The 20,515-nt window shown below is 39.4% G+C and overlaps 1 protein-coding gene across 7 annotated transcripts in view; it reads right to left on the bottom strand.

Annotated features, from left to right (window-relative positions):
- Positions 1-20,515, bottom strand: part of St3gal3 (ST3 beta-galactoside alpha-2,3-sialyltransferase 3) — a 192,188-nt gene that overhangs the window by 169,371 nt on the left and 2,302 nt on the right. The window lies entirely within an intron of this gene.

Here is a 20,515-nt window from a genome sequence, read left to right as displayed (position 1 = left end):
AACATTGCAACAAAAAGCATTAAGGGTGTGTACAGGAACGTGCACTAGCAATGCTGATTATACCGGCAAATAACAGAAACAGCTCAAATGACTCCACCATGGTATGGTAACTGTGGGAAGTTGACGGAAACAGCACACGCAAAAGAATAAGCTGAAGGAGGTTTCAGGACAGGATGTTTGAGAGCTGTGTGAGGAGGGTTTAAAGGAACCAACAAGGAGTGAGAACGGATCCAGAGACCAGCAAGGAAGCTAGATATGCCCTTCTGCCTCAAAGTAGGATGATAGCTCAGCAAGAGCTGGGTGGGGAGAGAGGCCACCCGGTGGGGGCAGTGGACACAGAGGAGCAGGCCGTGTAGCACTTCAGCAAGGTGCAAGGGGCAGTAGAGTTAGGGTGGTGTGCCCCAACCTCTCCTACCACACTCCTTTGTCTTCGGTTGGTGCCTTGTATCAACTGATCCTAAATAGAAACCAAAGGACAAAGAAACCCAGATGATGCAGTTCAGAGGTCCATCACCAGTTCAGAGAGGGAAGAAGGTGAAAATGGATCTGGAATGGCAGAAGAAATGAAGAAGCGAGGTACCAGTCAGAAAGAATGGGCATATCTACACATACCCATATGGGAAAATGCCTAGAACATACTGCTGAGTGGAAAAGCAATCTAGTTGTGGAACAGTATAAACATATGTGGCCTCACACTAGCAACAAACAGGACAACAACGACATTAAGTATATAAACATGAGCAGGAGCCCATGTTTATAATCCCAGAGGCTGGGGAGGCTGAGGCAGGAGGATCATAAGTTCCAGATTAGCCTCAGCAATTTATCGAGACTCTCAGCAACTCAGCAAGGCTTTGTCTCAAAATAAAAAGGGCTGAGGATGTCGCCCAGCAGCTGAGAGCCCCTGGGTTTTACCCTCAGTTAAAAAAAAAAAAAAATTAAGTATTAATTATATACCTAAAAGAATATGGACCAAAATACTGACAATAATTACCTCTGGAAAATGGGTCTGGACAGGGTGTTTCGTTACAATCTATGCAGATGTTTATTTTTAATTTTATATTTATAAAGGTAAATGTACAAAGTTTTCAAAATGAGATAGAAACCAGAGACTTGCATTTCCAGCAGCAGAAAGGTCTGTATCTTGTCTAATACTCCCCTAAGCAACTAAAAATTTAAGGTATAACCAGCTGCCTACAAAACCCAAGTGGTTGTTGGAAAGTTTTCCTTTCTTTTTAAAAGGGAACTGATGTGGCTAGTGCCACATAATTTCTGTCCTAAATGCAGATGTGATGTCTGAAGTGGCACAGCCAGGCAGTGACCACAACCCAAGGGCATGGAGACATGTGACAGTGAGTCAACAGACTCATCCACTCATTCAACAACTGTGACAGTGAGAAGCCTGAACCAATCACCTATTTTATTTCAGTCTTTTCCATTAAGACAAATGAGCTTCAAATGAAGACAGCAGAAAAAACACCCAGAAGAAACAGATTTCCAAAAGCAGATGACATACAAAGGAGCAAACAGGAACTCAGAAGAAGCTAAGACCTCGAGGACAAGAACATCCTATGTGGGCTGGGAGGGCAGCTCAGTTGGTGGAGCTATGTACAAGGCCCTGGGTTCAACCCCCAGCACCACACACACACATACACACACACACACAGAACATCTCATGATCCCCAAAGAAACGTAATTTCAAATTCACTGCTAAGACAAAAGTTTGACAATATACTCCAGGGGTGAGACTGCAGGGAGTGGGGAGACAGGCATTTGTATACACTGATGTGGTGGAAAGGATTTGGTAATAACTAACAAAATCACACATGCTTAAAATAATCTCCTGGCTAAAATATTATCCCAGGGCTGGGGTTGCGGCTCAGTGGTAGAATGTTTGCTTAGCATGTGTGAGGCTCTGGGTTCAATTATCAGCACCACATATAAATAAATAAAGATTCATCAACAACTAATTTAAAAAAAAAATTTTAATAATCCCAAAGATACATTGACAAAAATACAAAAAGTCTTATGCACACAGCCATTTACTGCAGCCCTATTTGAAACTTAATAGGACTGAAAGTCCTTCAAATGTCCTTCATCAAGAGTTGAATAAACAATGATATATCCACAAAAATTGAATATCATACATCCATAAAAAAGAATGGGCTCCCTTCCTTTCTGGATAATTTAATGTAAAAACCATAAGACATTAGGAACTCAGTAAAGTGGGTACACATGCTTGGGGTAAAGAGGCAGGAAAGGGCATAAGTTTGTGTGAGGGTCAAGGAAAGAGTCAACAGGCAATTTGGGATTGACCACATAAGTAAATACATTGACACTAATGGCAGGAAGATTTCTCAATAATGGAGATGGAAGTTACAAATATGGAAAGGGAAAAACGAGAATTAATCTTCTGATTTTCACTAGCATTTAATCAGTGTGAAGTGATGGTTTCCAAAAATATAAAGATATAAAAATAAATATAGACACAGGTACTGTGTGTGAACATTTGTGGGTTCACCCACATATATCCCCTAACTTATCCATTTAACAGACCTAAAAACAGTCATATTACAAGAGTAGTAGGTACATCCAGTATCTAGATGTGTGTGTGGGTAGATGTGTGGTACTAGGAATTGAATCCAGGCCTTGGCATGCTAACCAAGCACCCTACCACTGAGCTACATCCTCGACCCTAGACGTTGGGTTTTGTTTGTTTTAGGGACAGGAGTTGGTTGGTTGTTTTTGTACCAGGGATCTACCACTAAGCCACATTCCTAATCCCTAACCCTTTCAGCTAAGAAACATCAAAGGATGCTAAAAATTGAGGCTGGGATTGTGGCTCAGTGGTAGAGTGCTCGCCTAGCACGGGCGGGACCCAGGTTCAATTCTCAGCACCACATAAAAATAAAGGCGTTATGTCCATCAACAACAACAACAACAACAAAAAAATCCTCTCTCTAGGATTTTAGGATGCTAAAAATAATGGGTAAACATTTTATGAAAAAGGGCATATCATATAGTTTTTAAGTATCTACTCGGAAAACACTAATTTCACAAAAGAAAAGATTAACTTTACAATGGAAAATGTACAGACACCACCACAGACTAGCCAAGGGATATATGGGAATTCCTTACACTATTTCTGCAACTCTTTTTTAAGCCTGAAATTATCTCAAAATGAAAAGTTAAAAAAAAATTTAACTTAAGTGTTATTTATGCTTATTTAGCATCCAAGTTTGAGAGTTTATGCAGCCACTTAAAATGTTGTTTATGAAAATTTTTAATAAGGGGAAATGCTATAATCTAATATTGAATGACAAAATGAACCAATTATCATATACTCAACCATGAAGCCAGAAAAAGACTAGAACAGCCAGGCACAATGGCACACAGCTGTAATCCTAGCAGCTCAGGAGGCTGAGATAGAAGGTTCGAGAGTTCAAAACTGGCCTCAGCAAACTTAGCAAGACCTGTCTCAAAATAAAAAATAACAAGGGCTGGGGATGTGGCTCGGTGGTTAAGTGCCCCTGGGTTCAATCCCCAGTACAAAAAAAAAAAAAACAGAATAAATAAAAACACTAATGGTAGATAGATGAAGGCAGAGCATTCTGGCCACAGGAATGCACTTGGCCTCCTTGCACAGTCAGAAGAAGGCACGCAGGCAAAGGGCTGCAGATGCACATGGCAAAAACCCTTGAGAATGCAGATGGAGTCTGACAATCTGGACTCATCTCCTCATGTCTGCATTTTGTCTCAGAGAAGAAAAGATTCCCTGTCCAAAGCTAATGTAACTAACACCAAGTGACAGGCACTGACAAAGCATCAAAGATACCAAAATGAGAAAATTCAGACCCTGCCCTAGAAAAGGGAGACTGACCACTGTCTTCTCCTTCACTCCTCAGCTCACCATGACCTGATCATTTTCAGGACAATATTCAAGTCTGAGTATCTTCAGGAAGTTTCATATCACAGCCCTATACCATGATGTTTGGGCTCCTAAGCATTCCAGGTTTACCTCTACCATGGCATTTAGAAAAAATTTCATCATCTCTGCCTCTGCAAAGAATAAGAATACAATTTAAAAGCAGAACCAGAACTTAGATCTGTGAATAGCCAGTACTTAATATATAGTGCCTCCTACTAGTGACATTTTTTAAAGATTAAATTATATATTTCTAATTACATGCCCCAATTCTAGACACAATATAATTGTTCACATCCCAAAAATTAATAAATACTAAGTTTAGAATTTGTGCATATATGAAACACACAGCAATTTAAAATGTAGAGACATTCAGGCACTATCTTAGACTTTCTTACATTCTGATTCTGCAGATAACTTTTTTTTATAATTTTTTGGTTGCAGAAGGATACAATACCTTTACTATATCTTTTTTTTTAATTTTTTGGTTGCAGAAGGATACAATACCTTTACTTACTTTATTTATTATTTTTATATGGTGCTGATGAGCAAACCCAGTGCCTCTCACACACTAGGCAAGTGCCCTATCACTGAGCTACAACACCAGCCCATGGCAGATATTTTGAAGGTGATGTCATCCACCTCCCTGACTTGATTTACCATCATGTTGACTATCCCAAACTCCGCATGTTCAGCCTAGAGATCCCACTGAGACCCACGTCCATTTATTAACTTTCCACTCTAATGGATCATCCAGGTGTTACATAGGTGTCTCTGACCTCCCCCAATCAACCTGTTTCTCCAGTTTTTACTCTCTCAAGCAAAAACAACACCTTCAAAGTGCTATCAAAACCTTCACCTTACCTGTTTGGAACAAGGAACTTCTTTCTCTAGTTCGAGCTTACCATGCTCTCCCAAGGTCAGGCTGAAGCCCTCTTGACAAGACCACTTCCTCTACCCAGCTTCTACTCACCTTTAAGTCTCAATTCAAAGCTTAATTCATTTCATAACAAAACATGTCTCCATGCTATGTTAGGGCTTCCTGTCAGTTACTCCCTCAGCACCTCTACGTCTCTGTCCCACACTTATAATTTGGTAAGTATTTATGATAGTTTAACATTTATATTGTGGCTCATCCAGGCAGGGAACATGTCTGTTTTATTTACCACTGTGCCCATGGTAGCTCCTCAAAAACTATCTGGTCACTAACTGATGATTCAGTGAATTATATTACACTTTTAAAAAGGCACATAAGCTACTGAAAGCTAGATTATCTTAAATAGTCACAAAAAGAAAACTGTATAAAAATCTGACTCACTGAAACAACATGCACCCAAACTCTTGCCATTCCTAAAACATCCTACAATATGGTTGTTTTCAACTATACCTAGAAACAATTTTTAGGTTGGCCTGAAATACCAGAGTTTTGCTGATCTTCAAATGTCAGCTATAATGGATATAAACTCAATTATGATAAAATCATGCAGAGCAAAAAAACCACAAAGGAGGCTGGTAGTATAGCTCAGTGGCAGAGCATGCACTGAACATGTGGGAGGCCCAGGGTTTGATCTCCAGCACTACCAAAAAAAGAAAAGCCAAATCCACAAAGTACTTCCAGAGAATGTCTCCTGTGAATATTTTTGAGGAAAACTAATTAGAAATTATTGCACACTACTTATTATCCAGCTTCCCAAACCAGTTACTGAAAAGCTTATCAATTTTTCAAAACTGTTTTTGCTGAATGCACCCTTACTCGTCAGACTTTATGCATGACCAAGCAGACTTAAGCAGTTAATTAACATGAACTCTATGAGATTATCTGACTCAGAAGGATTGTGCACTTCTAATTACAGGTCAATGTAAAGAATAAAAAATTAATATTGCTAATATTCATATAGCACTTACTATAGATTGTCCACAGTTCTAAAAAGTTTTACGTGATTCAACTCATTAAGCCTTTTTATCAATCTTACAAAATTATCATTCCCACTTTATAGTGAAGAAACAGACAAAAAGAAGTTAAAATATCTTGTCCAAGATCATAGTGTTAGCAAGTGGCAGAGCCAGGATTCAAATTCAGATGATCTGGCTTCAGTCATATACTATATTGCCTTTCTCCATGACAGTGCTCAGGGTGTAAGTCAGTGGGGCAGGACATATTTAGCATGCATGAGGCCCTAGTTCAATCCCCAGAACCACCACGACAACAATAAAAGGTATACAAGGCCAGGCATGTGGCTCACTGGTACAGCACTTGCCTAGCATTGTGTGTAACGCCCTGGGTTCAATCTCCAATACAAAAAAAGGTTATAACAAAATAATAAGTCAAGTGTGGTGGCACACTCCTGTAATCCCTGCAGCTTCAGAGGCTGAGACAGGATGATCCCAAATTTGAGGCCAATCTCAGGAATTTAGCAAGACCCTACCAAAATAAAAAATTGAAAAGGTTGGGGATGTAGCTCAGTGGTAAAATACTCTTGAGTTCAATCCCTGGGGTGGGGGTGCGGCAGGGGTTGCAATAAAAGTAGAAAAAAAGTAAAAGAAGGGTAGGGGAGAGGAAGCAGGGAAGATCTCACACACCAATGTTTACCAGAGAACACATACAGATTATTAACGGGGATTAGGGTGTAATTCAGTAGCAGAGTGCTGGCCTGGCAGGCTAAGGCCCTGGGTTTGATCCCAGCACTTCAAGAAAAATAAATAAATAAATAAATAAATAAATAAATAAACCTATAAAACAAAATCCTTGTCAAAGATTCTCCTAGTCCCAGTCCCACACCACAAATGGCTTTGTTTTAAAACAAAAACTAGGGGAAAGAACTAAGGAAGATCTCCAAGGAAAAATAGTAAAACAACATCAATGTTAAAATAAAGTAAAATTTAGCACCCGCACTGAAAGTCTCAAAGGAAGAGAACAAAGTTAACATTGACAAAAATTCAATAAGAATCTTGAAGGCCATGACTGATTTAAAAAAAAAAAAAATGAGCAGGGTAAAATAAAAAAGAAAAATTTAAAAGGATTTCCAGAACAGAATAAAACCAATGGAAGTCACAGAGATAAAGCATAAGCATAACTGGTATCTGAAAGAGAAAGTCAAACAAATGAAATAGGAAAAGATGCAAAAATGGATAATTAGAGAGCTAGGCTCAGGGCAAATTAGCCCAAAGATAAGTTTCCTTGCTTCTCTGAAATCACAACAGCAAAGGTGCAAGAATAACCTGAAGATCCCAAAGGGAATTAGACAGCTAAGGGTATATTAAGGTCATCATTACCCACTGTGCCAGTTATTGATTTATTGCCTTTCAGATCCAAATGCACCCCTTCTTGCCTACCCTGCAAAAATGAATCCTTTAAAAGATTTTCTTTTGCCAGCTGGCCTAATGTCAGACTTTGCTAGGAGAGGGCAGGCAGAAAGACACTCAGGAGGGAAAGGGATGGTTTCCAGGGTCCAGTGTGCTCTGCTGTGGCCCCCATGGCTTTTCTGGTGTCCAGCAGTCAGCAGTCTTCCTGAGCACCTCTTCTCTGGAGGTTTTATAGGAGAATGGCTCTGGTGATCTCTAGCACCCCAGAAGGCAGATTTCCAGCAAGTTCTGCCAGGCACCATCAATCACTTCTCTATCTTCCCACAGCACCAGGGATCTTGGCTGGGGCAGGGTGGAAGTGGGGGGCAGGCAGTAGAGGAAGGGGCTCTTCATCTGTTGCTCTATTTCAGCCCTGGGGTGGTTGGTGCCTGCCTCTTTTATCTGCTATTTCTATTTTTTTTTTGTTTTTTGAGCTCTCTTTATTTCTTTTTAACAACTTTACTTGAGATATCCTATGTGCCACACAATTCACAACATACAATTTGATGGCTATTAGAATATTCACAGTTGTACAAATGTCACCACAATCAATTTTAGAATGTTTTCAGTGATCCAGAAAAGATATTACACATCCCTCAGTTATTACCACCTTGCCAAATCTCCTGTTCTCCAAACCCAAATCTATTTTCAGTCTCTACAGATTGGCTTATTTTGGATACTTTATATAATGAAATTACACAGTATATGGTCATTTGTAGCAGGTGCAGTGGTGCACGCCTGTAACCCAAGCAACTAAGGAGTCTGAGGCAGGAGGATCACAAGTTCAAGGTCAATGTCAATAACTTAATGAGACTCTGTCAAAAAATGAAAAAATTGAAAAAAGCTGAGGATGTAGCTCAGTGGTAAAACACCCCTGGGTTAAATCCCCAGTGCTTTAAAAAAAAAAAAAAAAAAAGTGTGTGAAGTGTGTGAGAGTGTGTGTGTGTGTGTGTGTGTGTGTGTGTGTGTGTGTTTTACAACTGGCTTTTTTTCTTTTTTTTATTGATTTTATTATTGGCTTTTTTTTCCTTTCAATTAGCACACTTACTATTTCTGAGGTTCATGCCATGTTGTAGCACGTATGAGTACTTCAATGCTTTTTTTTTTTTGGTTGTAGATGGACACAATGCTTTTATTGTTCAATTATTTTTATGTGGTGCTGAGGATGGAACCCAATATCTCACATGCTAAGATAAGCACTCCACTACTAAACAACAACACCAGCTCCATCAATGTTTTTTCTTTTCCTTTTTTACTTCTAGCAAGGATTGCTATCAGATTCCAGTCATTGGATCAGAATGGAGCGTTAGTGAAAAACTTGCCCCTCATGTAGCACACTCACATCAATGCTTTTATTGTCAAATAATATTCCATTGTATGGACAGACCATATTTTATTTATCTACTCATCAGATGATAGGCATTTGCATTTTTCCACTTTTTGGATGAATAATGCTGCCGTGAACATTTATGTAAAAGCTTTCATTCAGCCATAATTTTTTAACTTCTTTGGATATATGCCTCATGGTACTATTGGTATAGATATTAGGAATGAGTTGGGTCATATTGGTAACTCTGTTTAATTATTTGAGGAAATGCATCTTTTCCAAAACAGCTGCTCCATTTCACATTTCCACTAGCAATGTGTGAGAATTCTAATTTCTCCCCCCCTGCTCCAACACTGTGTTATGTCTTTTTGATTCTAGTAAGCAGGAAGTGGCCTCTCACTGTAGTTTTGATTCTATTTTTCCATATGCTATTTCTTTACTTCTTACTGGTCAATCCCATATTACTCTAATTCCTTTAGTTAACAGTTTTCTTTTTTTTAAACTTTTTTTTAATATTTATTTTTTAGGTGTAGATGGACACAACACAATGCCTTTATTTTTATGTGGTGCTGAGGATCGAATCCGGGTCCCGCCCTTGCTAGGCGAGCGCTCTACCCTGAGCCAGAATCCCAGCCCAATAGTTTTCATATTAAACTTTGACTGTTCAAATTGCCATTGTGGGGCTAGGGCTGTAGCTCAGTGGCAAAGTGCTTGCCAGGCATGCATGAGGCACTGGGATTGATCCTCAGCACCACATAAAAATTAACAAATAAAATAAAGGCTTTTGGCTGGGGTTGTGGCTCAGTGGTACAGCACTTGCCTAGCGGGTTCGATTCTTAGCACACATACAAATATAATGAATAAAAGTCCATCAATGTCTTAAAATTTTTTAAAAAGAAATAAAGGCTTTCTGTCCATCCACAATTACGAAAAAAAAATTTTTTTAATTGTTATTGTGGTTTCTCTCTCCCGGTTGGACTCAAACTCCCACAACATGGAAAGTCAGTGACTTTCAAAACAGAAATTAAATACCCACCAGGGTCTTAAAAATAAGAAACAGAAGAATAAAGTTGATATTCCATTGGTCAGATGTTCCTTTTAGAAGTAGCTAAAGAAAAGCCTAAAAGGGTCAGGGGAGTAAAACCCAAAGGAATAAAAGTTTTATTTTGTTCTTCTGTAACACCAGAAATTGAACCCAGGGTTTTTGCACGTGCTAGGAAAGCACTGTACCACTGAGCTACATCCCCAGTCCACATTTGCACTTTTTGCATATGTGGGAGTTTATCTTTGGTTTTATGGGAAAAAAAAAAGTCTTTCTGAATAGGAGTGGTTTTAAGATTTGGCTTTACTGGTATACAGAGGACAAGGTTCCAGACATATTCCCCCGCCACCGTTTGGAAAGGTGACTGCTATGTGGAATATTAAAAATGCTGAATGAAACTGGTCTTTAGAAAATTCCACTGCAGTGTTTGGAAGATGGCCTTCTTCTGCACAGGCCAGATAAGATGAAGGGGTGGGGACTGGTGTTAAAGGTGAGTTTGGGAGGTGGCAATATGCCCAGAAAACTGGAGACAATGAATTGTAGCTCAAAAGCACCAACCACCAATATGTAAAGGAATGAGCATGGCTGTGTCCAATAAAATTTGCAGGCCAGTTTGCAAGTCTCTGCTCTGTACCGTGTGTGAACACACTTAGTGAATGCATAAAAATATATGGAGGAATAAAGGAACTTTAAATCAAAGCTAGTGGTCCTGAAGAAGGGAGAAGACTGGGGTGGGAAACACAAAATACAGGAGGCCTTTAAAGAAAATGTAATGTTCTTTCAAAAAAAATTGAAGCACTATGCATATCAAGATTTAATGATGGATATCATTATATTGTTTATTTATTTGTTTACAGTGCTGGGGATTGAACTCAGGGGCACTCGACCACTGAGCCATACCCTATTTTGGGTCTCAGTGAGTTGCTTAGCACCTCACTTTTTGCTGAGGCTGGCTTTGAACCAGTGATCCTCCTGCCTCAGTCTCCTGAGCCACTGGGATTACAGGTATGTGTCACTGCACTTGGCTTGTTCTGTTCTTACATGTGTAAAACAATAATACATTAGAAAATGTAAGATAAAAGTTCTTCCCTTCATTGCTATTCTTTCTTGAGACTTTACATCTTAAGCTTATATAGCAAGTTCTATAAGGTTTATCTAACCATATCTTGGGGGAGGAACATATATAGAAAGACTACGCTCCATTACCAAAAAGGAACTATGCTGAAACTATGCTAGAAGCTATGCTACCTTATTAGTACAGGCAAGAGTCATTATTACCCACCTAGTAAAGTAGCAGGAACAGACAGATGAGGTGCAGACATTATTGGATGGTGGAGATTAATTGGGAGGTTTAGGAAAGCTTTAGAAGGGTAGTACCCAAACTAAACTGACTGTGGGAGGCTGGAGCAGTCAGACGGCAGGAAACGCTTTAGCCTCGCTAAGTCTAAAATTTATTCCACTGACAAACCACATAAAGGATTAAGTAAAGAAATAATGGAGATCTGTATTTCAGAAAGATTGCTCAAAGGCAACATAGAAGACAGATGGGAGAGGACTGTGCCAAGAGCAGATGAGGCCATTTTAGTAGCCCTGGCCATCTGCCTCCAAAGAGGCATGATATGCACAAAGAGATTCAGCAGAGTATTGAAAGAAATACCAGAGCTCCCACTTATAAACCTATCTAATCTTTAACCTCACTGACACAGTCCCTGCATCAGAATTGTGGGTGAGAAGAGCAGAAGATGAGAAGAGTAGAAGTTTGCAGCAGAGGACACTCCTTCACTTGCTAAAGAGAACAAAACGACTTTGATGTGATTAAGTGTCTAAAAATTGCATCCTTCAAATAGGACCTACACTTGACAAGATACTGAGAAACCATGAAACCTGGATCATAGAAGTTCTCCTGTTATCATCCAGCCCAAGTGTTCATAAGATTTCTAGATCTTAAAGAGTAGTTGTACATTTTTCTTTTACAGAAATACCTATATTCCCAATTTGCTGACCTTCTTTTTTTTTTTTTTTTTTAAAGAGAGAGTGAGAGAGGAGAGAGGGAGAATTTTTTGATATTTATTTTTTAGTTCTCGGCGGACACAACATCTTTATTGGTATGTGGTGCTGAGAATCGAACCCGGGCCGCACGCATGCCAGGTGAGCGCGCTACCACTTGAGCCACATCTCCAGCCCCTTGCTGACCTTCTTGAGAAGAAAAGTGTCTGCCAGCAGCATGAGACCTACCTGATCTCCCAAAAGTGCACACATCTGCCCTTCCAGGATGAAGGAGATGTTCTAGCAAAGGCTAGAAACTAGCTGTTTTAGAAATAACTATGTTGAGTACATTTTGAAAATAGAAAATGTTTGTAAATGTTTCCATTCTTATGTTATTTTGTTACTAAAAATACATAAAAGTGTCACATAAAATCTCTAAAACAGCATCTATATACCAGCAGTTCTCAAAGTGTAGTCCAAGTATCCACCAGAATCCAAAAGACCCTTTCATGGGATCCATGAGTTCAAACTGTTTTCACAATAATTCTAAGTTATTATTTGCCTATTCATTCTCACCCTCTTTCTTTTTCTTTTTCTTTTTTGGTACAGGGCATTGAACCCAGGGATTTTTTTTTTTTTTTTTTTTTGAGACAGGATCTCAAAAGTTACCTGAGGCCTCACAAATTTGCTGAGGTTGGCTTTGAACTTGTGATCCTCCTGCCTCAGTCTCCCCAGCTGCTGGGATTACAGGCATGCACCACTGTGCCTGACACTCTCATTCTCTCTTAAGGGTCCAGTAGAGTTTTCTAGAGGATACACAGCACATGATGACCTGTGATGACATGACTGTTCTCACAGCCAATGGAATACATGCTTGTGTAATCTTGTGATTTAAAACTTTTTCAGTATTTAATAATTTTGAGTGGAAAAAGTAATTCTAATGCATTAAAAATACTTAATAAACTAAATATGAATAGACAAAACTCATAAAGATGAAAGCTCTATAGGGATACTCAATAATTTTTAAACTTCAAAGAGATCCTGAGGCCAAAAAGTCTGAGACACACTGCTATTTTAAAAACTAGTTAAAGAGGGCTGGAGATGTGTGTAGCTCATTGGTAGCGTGCTTGCCTAGCATGCATGAGGCCCTGGATTCAATCCCCAGCACTGTAAAAAAAGAAAGAAAGAAAGAAGGAAAAAAAAAAACCACAAGAAAAAAACAGTCATTTACAGAATTTTATAATTTATTTGATATACTCCAAACAAAATGTTTCAATGAGGTTATTGTTGCTATTGGTTTTGTTTTGCTATACTGGGGAAAGAAACAAGGGATACTCTACCACTAAACTACATTCCCAGTCCTTATTTTTTTAAACAAGCACTTAATTTTTTTTTTTTTAGTCGCAGATATTTATTTTTATATGGTGCTGAGGATCAAACACAGTGCCTCACAAATGCTAGGCTAGCATTCTACCACTGCACCACAACCTCAGCCCTTTTTTATTTTTTAAGGGAGGGTCTTGCTAAGTTCTCAAGCTGGCCTCAAACTTGTGATCCTCCTGCTTCAACCTCCTGAGTGGCTGGGGGGGCATGCATCAGGCTCAATGGATTTTTAAGTTGTATTAAAAGCATATAAACATTGCACATATAAGACGGCAATCTTTCCATATTTTGTGAGAAAAAGTGACATCAGGAAAAAGGGAATGTGCGTGGACACAGGGAAAATAATGACATGACAAGGCAATAGATGGCATTTAAACAGAATATCAGAAAGAAGAACTCATGTAGAGCCAGGATGACAGGGAAGAGCCTAAGAGAGAACAAACCTGAATTAAACCCATAAATACCATCTTTAAAAAAAATTCAGGGGGCTGGGGTTATGGCTCAGCAGTAGAGCACTCGCCTAGCACATGTGAGGTCTTGGATTCGATCCTCAGCACATATATGAATAAATAAATAAAATAAAGGTACTGTATCCAAGTACAACTAAAAATTAAATTAAAAAAAATTATCAGAAGACATGTTCACATAGACAGACAGACAGACACACACACACACACACACACACACACACACACACACGGGTGGCAGGTGGTAAAATTTCCCAGGGAAGTAGTCAAGAGGGACAGGCCAAAGAAAGGATACATATTTTAGCACCTCGAGGTGTGAACACATAATAGTTACATCAGTGGCCAGAAAGTGTGTGCACACATACTTGCATCACTTCCAAATGAGGGTGGGAACAGATGAATGGCCACATATAATCTGTTGGCATTTACACACTATTTATTTATTTATTTATTCTTAAACACTTTTCAAATTGGTATTATATTCATATTAATTCTCCCTTCTTGATCTCAGAATAATACCCTTACACCTAATAGCAGACCAGCATCATCAATCATTTAAAATGCATAAATAAAACCACAAAACTGATAAGTTTTTTTCTTTAGGTGGTGGGATTTAAAGCTGATGATCATGGGCCAGGTGATATACTAAACATTAGGAATACAAAAACTATTATTTTTATTGTAAGAGGTCCTTTATGTATCAAACACCACAAAGCCTTTCTTTTTACATCTATGCCCTACAATCCTCAGAACATCCTTGTAAGGAAAGCATTTTTATCCCCATTTTCCAAATTTGAAAACCAAGAAGACAGAAAAAGTTCTGGGGCCTTCCCAAGATCATACAGAAGAAACTAGTGAAGCTGACTGAAATCCTGGTCTGGTGACCCTTGTCTATCCCTAGGCAGGACAGACATGCCTCTCATCGTACTGCACCAACCTGAATGTATCCTTCCCTCCAGTCTCACTTCATTCTAATCTGTCCTCATACATAAATATTTCATGACTCTTGTGTTGCAAGAGTACTAAGGTTGCAAACCTCAGGACTTCCCATGTCCGGGAAACAGGATATTCATCACTGCCTCCTCTCCACACAGTGATCCTTCTTCTTTGGCAAAGCTGATAAAGTCATTTCATACCTTCAAATCCTTCAGTGGCTCCTAATCACCTTCTGGATAAAGGCTTAATTCCAGAACTCACAAAGCCCTTCTCATTCTGATCCCGGTCGGCTTGTGCTGCCTCATTTCCCACATACTCACCAAACATACTCTGCACCCCTGCCTCACAGTGGCCTCAGGATGTTGCTACACCCGCTTGTGTCTCTAGGCCCTGGTTCATATTGTTCCCTGTGTGAAAAGACTTTAAACCCACATCCGCCCAGATAATGACAACCAATCCTTTAAGACTTAAGTTAGGCACTTCTCTGGAAAACTACTTCTAATCCCAAAGAGACATCAAGCCCCTTTCGGGACATTCCATGGGACCTTCAACCACTGCCCTGTTATGAGGTAGTCAACCCTGCCTACTCTAGGTTTCACATCTATAAGTTCAACCAACCACAGACGAAAAATATTAGAAAAACAAATTCATCTAAAACTGAACACATACAGACTTTTCTTGTCATCATTCCTTCAACTATTCTGTAAAACAACCATTTATGTAACACCTTGAGCGTATTAGGTACTACAAGTAATCCTGAGACGATTTAAAGGACACAGGAAGATGTGTACAAGTTGTATGCAAATATACTGTTTTATAAAATGGACTTGAACATTATTGGATTTTGGTTTCCCAGGAGTCCTGGAGTAAATCCTCCGGGGATACTGAGGCATTGTAACCATTTGTTTACTTTCCTCTAGTCCTGCTAGACTGTAGGCTATTTGAGGTCAAGGACATAACCTTACTATCTATAATACCACAGCACATAGAGCCTGACAAACAAGTTATATTCAATAAACATAAGAAATGAATAGAGTGCTCAAGGTAGTAGGACAGAGGAACATTTACACATGAAAATAAAACATAAATGTTAAAATAAGAAGGGTATGTCTGGCTGAGCACAGTGGCACATGCCGGTTAATTCCAGCAAATTTGGAGGCTGAGACAGGAGGATCACAAGTTCAAGGCCAGCCTCAGCAACTTAGCCAGACCCTATCTCAAATTTTTTAAAAATAACATAAAGGGCTAGAGATGTAGTTCAATAGAAAGAATTACCAAGTTCAATTCCCAGTACCCTCCAAAACAAAAAAAGGTGTGTCCAGAATGCTATCCTAGAAGGAAAAAAAGGCTGGAAAATCTGGGAAAACCCTTCAATCTCTGGGGTTTCAAACTCTGCTGCTGCTCAGATAATCCTGAGTGCTCATTTTGAACCAAGTACTATGCAAAGCACTTTATGAACTCATTCAATTCTTATAATTAACCTGCACATTTCACTAAGAAGCAAACTCAGGATCAAGAATAAGACAGTTGCTCAATAATTTTTTTTTTTTAAGGGAATTACTCAGGGGCTGGGAATATAGCTCAGTTGGGAGACTGCTTGCTTCATATGCAAAAGGTCTTGGGTTCAATCCCCAGCACCACACACATACACAAAATAGAAAACTATTCAGTGGCAGAGCCAAAATCTGAAACCAGATCCTCTTGTCTCTTGAGTCAGAGCTAAAATTAGCACTCTGAGCTTTTATGCTTTGTCAAAAGTAAAGTCTCCTCCCCAAGTATCAAGTTTGTTAGCCCCAACTAAACTAAAAAGGTTAAATTAAGATTCACTTTTATTTTAACCACTGAGTGAAAATGTACCTCAAATTATTATAAACTTCTCAAATTTAGTTATCTTGAATATAATTTAACTTTTTCATTTCTGAATGTGTTCATTACTAAGAATGCTTTAAGATAGTAATGTTCATGAATGATTGTTATAACTGAGATAGATTGCCTTACATCATTGGCTTTGGCCTAAAAACATTTATTATTTTATTTTATTGGTATCAGGGTTGAACCTAAAGGTGCTTAACCACTGAGCCACATCCCTACCTTTTTTTTTTTTTTTTTTTTTTTGAAAACAGGGTCTTGGGGCTGAGGATGTGGCTCAAGAGGTAGCGCGCTCGCCTGGCATGTGTGTGGCCCGGGTTTGATCCCCAGCACCACATACAAAACAAAGATTTTGTGTCCGCCAATAACTAAAAAATAAATATTAAAATTCTCTCTCTCTCTCTCCCTCTCTCTTAAAAAGAAAAAAAGAAAGAAAGAAAACAGGGTCTTGTTACAGTCGCGTTAAGTTGCTTCAAACCTGTGATCCTCCTGTCTCAGACTCCTGAGCCACTGTGCTTACAGGTATGCATCACTGCACCCAGTTCTAAAAGCATTTATAAGTGCTTATAATGAAGTTTTGACTCTGAATTCACCATTATACCATGTCTTGTTAGAGCTACTATTTCCAGCTACTGCCGATATGCTTGTCTCTAGTAACCCAACTGACTCTCTAACGCTAATCTTTAATAGGCCATGATACCCACAGAAGATCTGCTACTCAGTAGTGCTGTTCACCAAATATTTTTGACTCTTTGACTACCAGGTATATGCTAAGACTACAAGTGCCTACCCCACTTTTAGGCATGGTCATGTGGGTTAGTCAGCTTTTCATCAATGTGATGAGATACCTGAAAAAAACAACTTAAAGGAGGAATGATTTATTTGGCTCACTTTTAGTCCAGAGTTGCCTGCCTCATTGCTCTGGGCTTGAGGTGAGGGAGAACATCATGGCAGAGGAAAGCTGCTTGGCTCATGGCAGCTGGGAAGCAGGGAGTGAGCAAGGAAGGGGCCAGGGACAAGATATAGCCGCCTAGGGCATGCACCCAGTGACCCATTCCCTCCAACTAGGCCCTACCGTCTACAGTTTCTACCATCTCCCAATTATGCCATCAAATTTATGAATCTATCAGTGAATGAATCCACTGCAATCCTCAGGATTCAATCACTCTCCCAAAGTCTACCTTTGAACACGGCTGCACTGGGGACCAAGCCTTCAACACCTGAACCTTTAGGGGACATTCCAGACTTAAACCATAATACCATGTGACATGCTTTGACCAGTGGAATATGAATGAAAGTGACATGTCCCACACTGGGACAAAAACTTAAAAAAGCCAGCGCCCAACTTAGTTTCCATCTGCCCTGATCCCTGAGTGACTATGAAGAGCAGAGTTCCAATGTGTACTCATGACAGACATGTAGTATGAATGACAAGTCAACTGCAGTTCTGTTAAGCACTGAAATCTTGAAGTTGTTCTGAGTGAAGCCTACTCCAAGTTCTCCAGACCAGATCCCTCAGTAAGGATTCTCTAATAAGTAATTTCATTTCCATACTTGATGATAAACATTTTGTTTATACAAAAGATTTTTTTTGCATCCATTCTGTTTCAAAGCTATTTTCAACATAAAAGTATACTTGCAAAGTACCTACTATGTAAAAATACTATGCTAGAGGACAAAGAAGAAAGTCCATGTCTTGAAAAAGCTTCAGTCTTATGTTGTGGGTGGAAAACACTTAGTGGCAATTATGGCAAAAAGGCAAACTCTAAAGTTAAAGTGGTTTAAAGGAGAAAAACTCTCATTACATGGGGCGACAAGTACAGAAACACTTCAAAAGGAAGTTCCAGCCAGGAGTGGTGGAACACGCCTGTAATTCCAGTGGCTCAGGAGGCTGAGGCAAGAGGATCACAAGTTCAAAGCTAGCCTCAGCAACTTAGCAAGGCCCTAAGTAACTCAGTGAGACCCTGTCTCTAAATAAAATACATAAAAGGGCTGGGAATGTGGCTCAGTGGTTAAGCACCCCTGGATTCACTCCCCAGTAACAAAAAAAAAAAAGGGAAGTTCCATATTTAATGGGTCTAAAACATGAGTAGAAACAGTAATGAGAGATTTAAGGAGGTCATTTAAGATAGAAAAAGTCAATATAAGCAAAGCATGGAGTATAAACAGCAAACCACTGACTTGAAAAATAGAATAAAAGTAAGGGCATGACAACAAATGCATCTACCCACACTGCTCATGCCAGGCTGGTCTGTGCCTAACGCAACAGACAGTGCAGAGGCAATGAAAATTCTGGCCAGAGAAGTGACACACTTGGAAGTGATGGTAAGAAAGAAAAGTGATAGAAGGAAAGGAAAGTTTTTCAAGAGAGGGAGGTTCTGGGGAAATTCACAGGAATGATGTAGATGGCCTCAAATCACTGTGATGACAGTAAGGGTGGAAATGTAGCAAATGCCAGAATGCTATGGAGGCAGGATCGACAAGAACTGGCAACTCAATGTACACAGGGGTAGAAAACGAGGCAAAAAGAGACCTGAGGTACAGATCTGTGGTGGCTGAGAATTATTATTCTAAATAACTACAGTTAATCAGAAAAGTAACAATGAAAAGTAAAATAGGTACAATGGCACATGGCTATAATCCCAGCTACTCAGGAGGCTAAGGCAAGAGGATGACAAGTTTAAGGCCAGCCTGAGCAACTTAGTGAGAACCAGTCTCAAAATAAAAAATTACAAGGGCTTGGCATGTAGCTCAGTGATCAAGTGCCTCTGGGTTCAGTCCCCAGTACCAGCAAAGAGGAGTGTGTGTAAAACAATGGCAGGTAAAGTGTTACTGTGTATCTTTCCTAAAGATTGGCTCCTCACTTCATGTGAAGGAAGTACTTACTACTGCTATTTGTTTATCCTTTGCTCCACCCAGGGCAAAGGTACTTCCTCAGTTTGAGGCCATCAACTTGTTTTTTGTACAACCTCACCTTTGTGTATTTCAAGTTCATTCTGTCAACTTTACCTTCCTTGCTTTCCATCAGCTCACTTTTCTTCCTCCATCCAGGCTACTGGCTATTTGTGGCCCAACTAAAGCCTCAGCTCCCCTGTGAAACCCTGAGAAACACATGTGCTTTTCGTTTTCTTGATTTCTCATAGTGCATACTGTCTTGGAACTCCAGTGACCACATCATTAGTTACTTTCCTTTATGTTCTTTATTCCCACAACTACATTACTGGCCCATTCACAACTTTCATATCTTCATTGTCTTTGAGTTTCCTTTAATCAATGCATTGGACAAAACATGTACTTAATAAACACTTGATTGATTGACTGAACAAGTCAGTTATTCTCTAAGAACATGCATGTCATTTCATCATTAATAATTTACTTTTATTAAACCATAGTTAGACATTCAGACTTGTGAAATTGAGAAATTTTCCACTTGATATTTCAAAATGTCTTTGAGTTACTGTTGCCTTAAGAAGTTACTTGAAACTACCATTTGGTCATAAATTTTTGTGCCAGCTTCCTTTTAATCCTCTATTGACTTCTAGGTGCAGTAAACAGTTGGGTAATCAAAACTCCAAGATGAGTCTGTCTTAGAAACAGCCTAAGTTATCATGACTATTTTACTTTCAGTAATGTAAGTCGAATTCAACTATCCGTAGTACAAATAATTTAAAGTACATCACAGAAAAGTTTTTAAGTATTCTTTGCTTTCTGGAAATAACAGCTGCCTTAACTGGTCCTGCCCTTGGTTAATTACAATGATTCAGTTTTAACATTTCACTCCTTCACATGTCAAACAAAAATGAGGTTTATAAGGAATCATAAAAACAGATACCATGATGAAAAGGAGTCCAACATATTTACGGAACATTTTCCTAACCAAACCTCCCCTCCTCTCTAAGACATTTTCTCTTGCAAACGTGCTCATAGAGAAGACAATGGGGAAAAGTGCCAGAAGGAAAGGAATCAAGACACACACTTTGCCAATCATATTGACCCCGGTGCCTCTAAGGATCTAGCTTGTGGTAGAGCAGTAAGCAATAACAACCAGTACCCATAAGATGCTGAATCCCTTTCCCTGGACTTCTTTCTCTTCCTACAGCTGGGCCCGAAAGACCGTGTCCTTCCTCTGCGCTAAGCGTCGCAGCGCTGCGGGGTCTCACGCAGGTGACCTCAGACCCCTTGGCCCGTTTCCCCTCAGCCCCAGCAGCCCCACCCAAGCGAGATTCCAGGTTTCAGCCCGA

This window comes from Ictidomys tridecemlineatus, chromosome 11, assembly GCF_052094955.1.
Source record: "Ictidomys tridecemlineatus isolate mIctTri1 chromosome 11, mIctTri1.hap1, whole genome shotgun sequence".
In the NCBI taxonomy this organism is placed as follows: domain Eukaryota; kingdom Metazoa; phylum Chordata; class Mammalia; order Rodentia; family Sciuridae; genus Ictidomys; species Ictidomys tridecemlineatus.
This window is presented reverse-complemented; position numbering and strand designations above follow the sequence as displayed.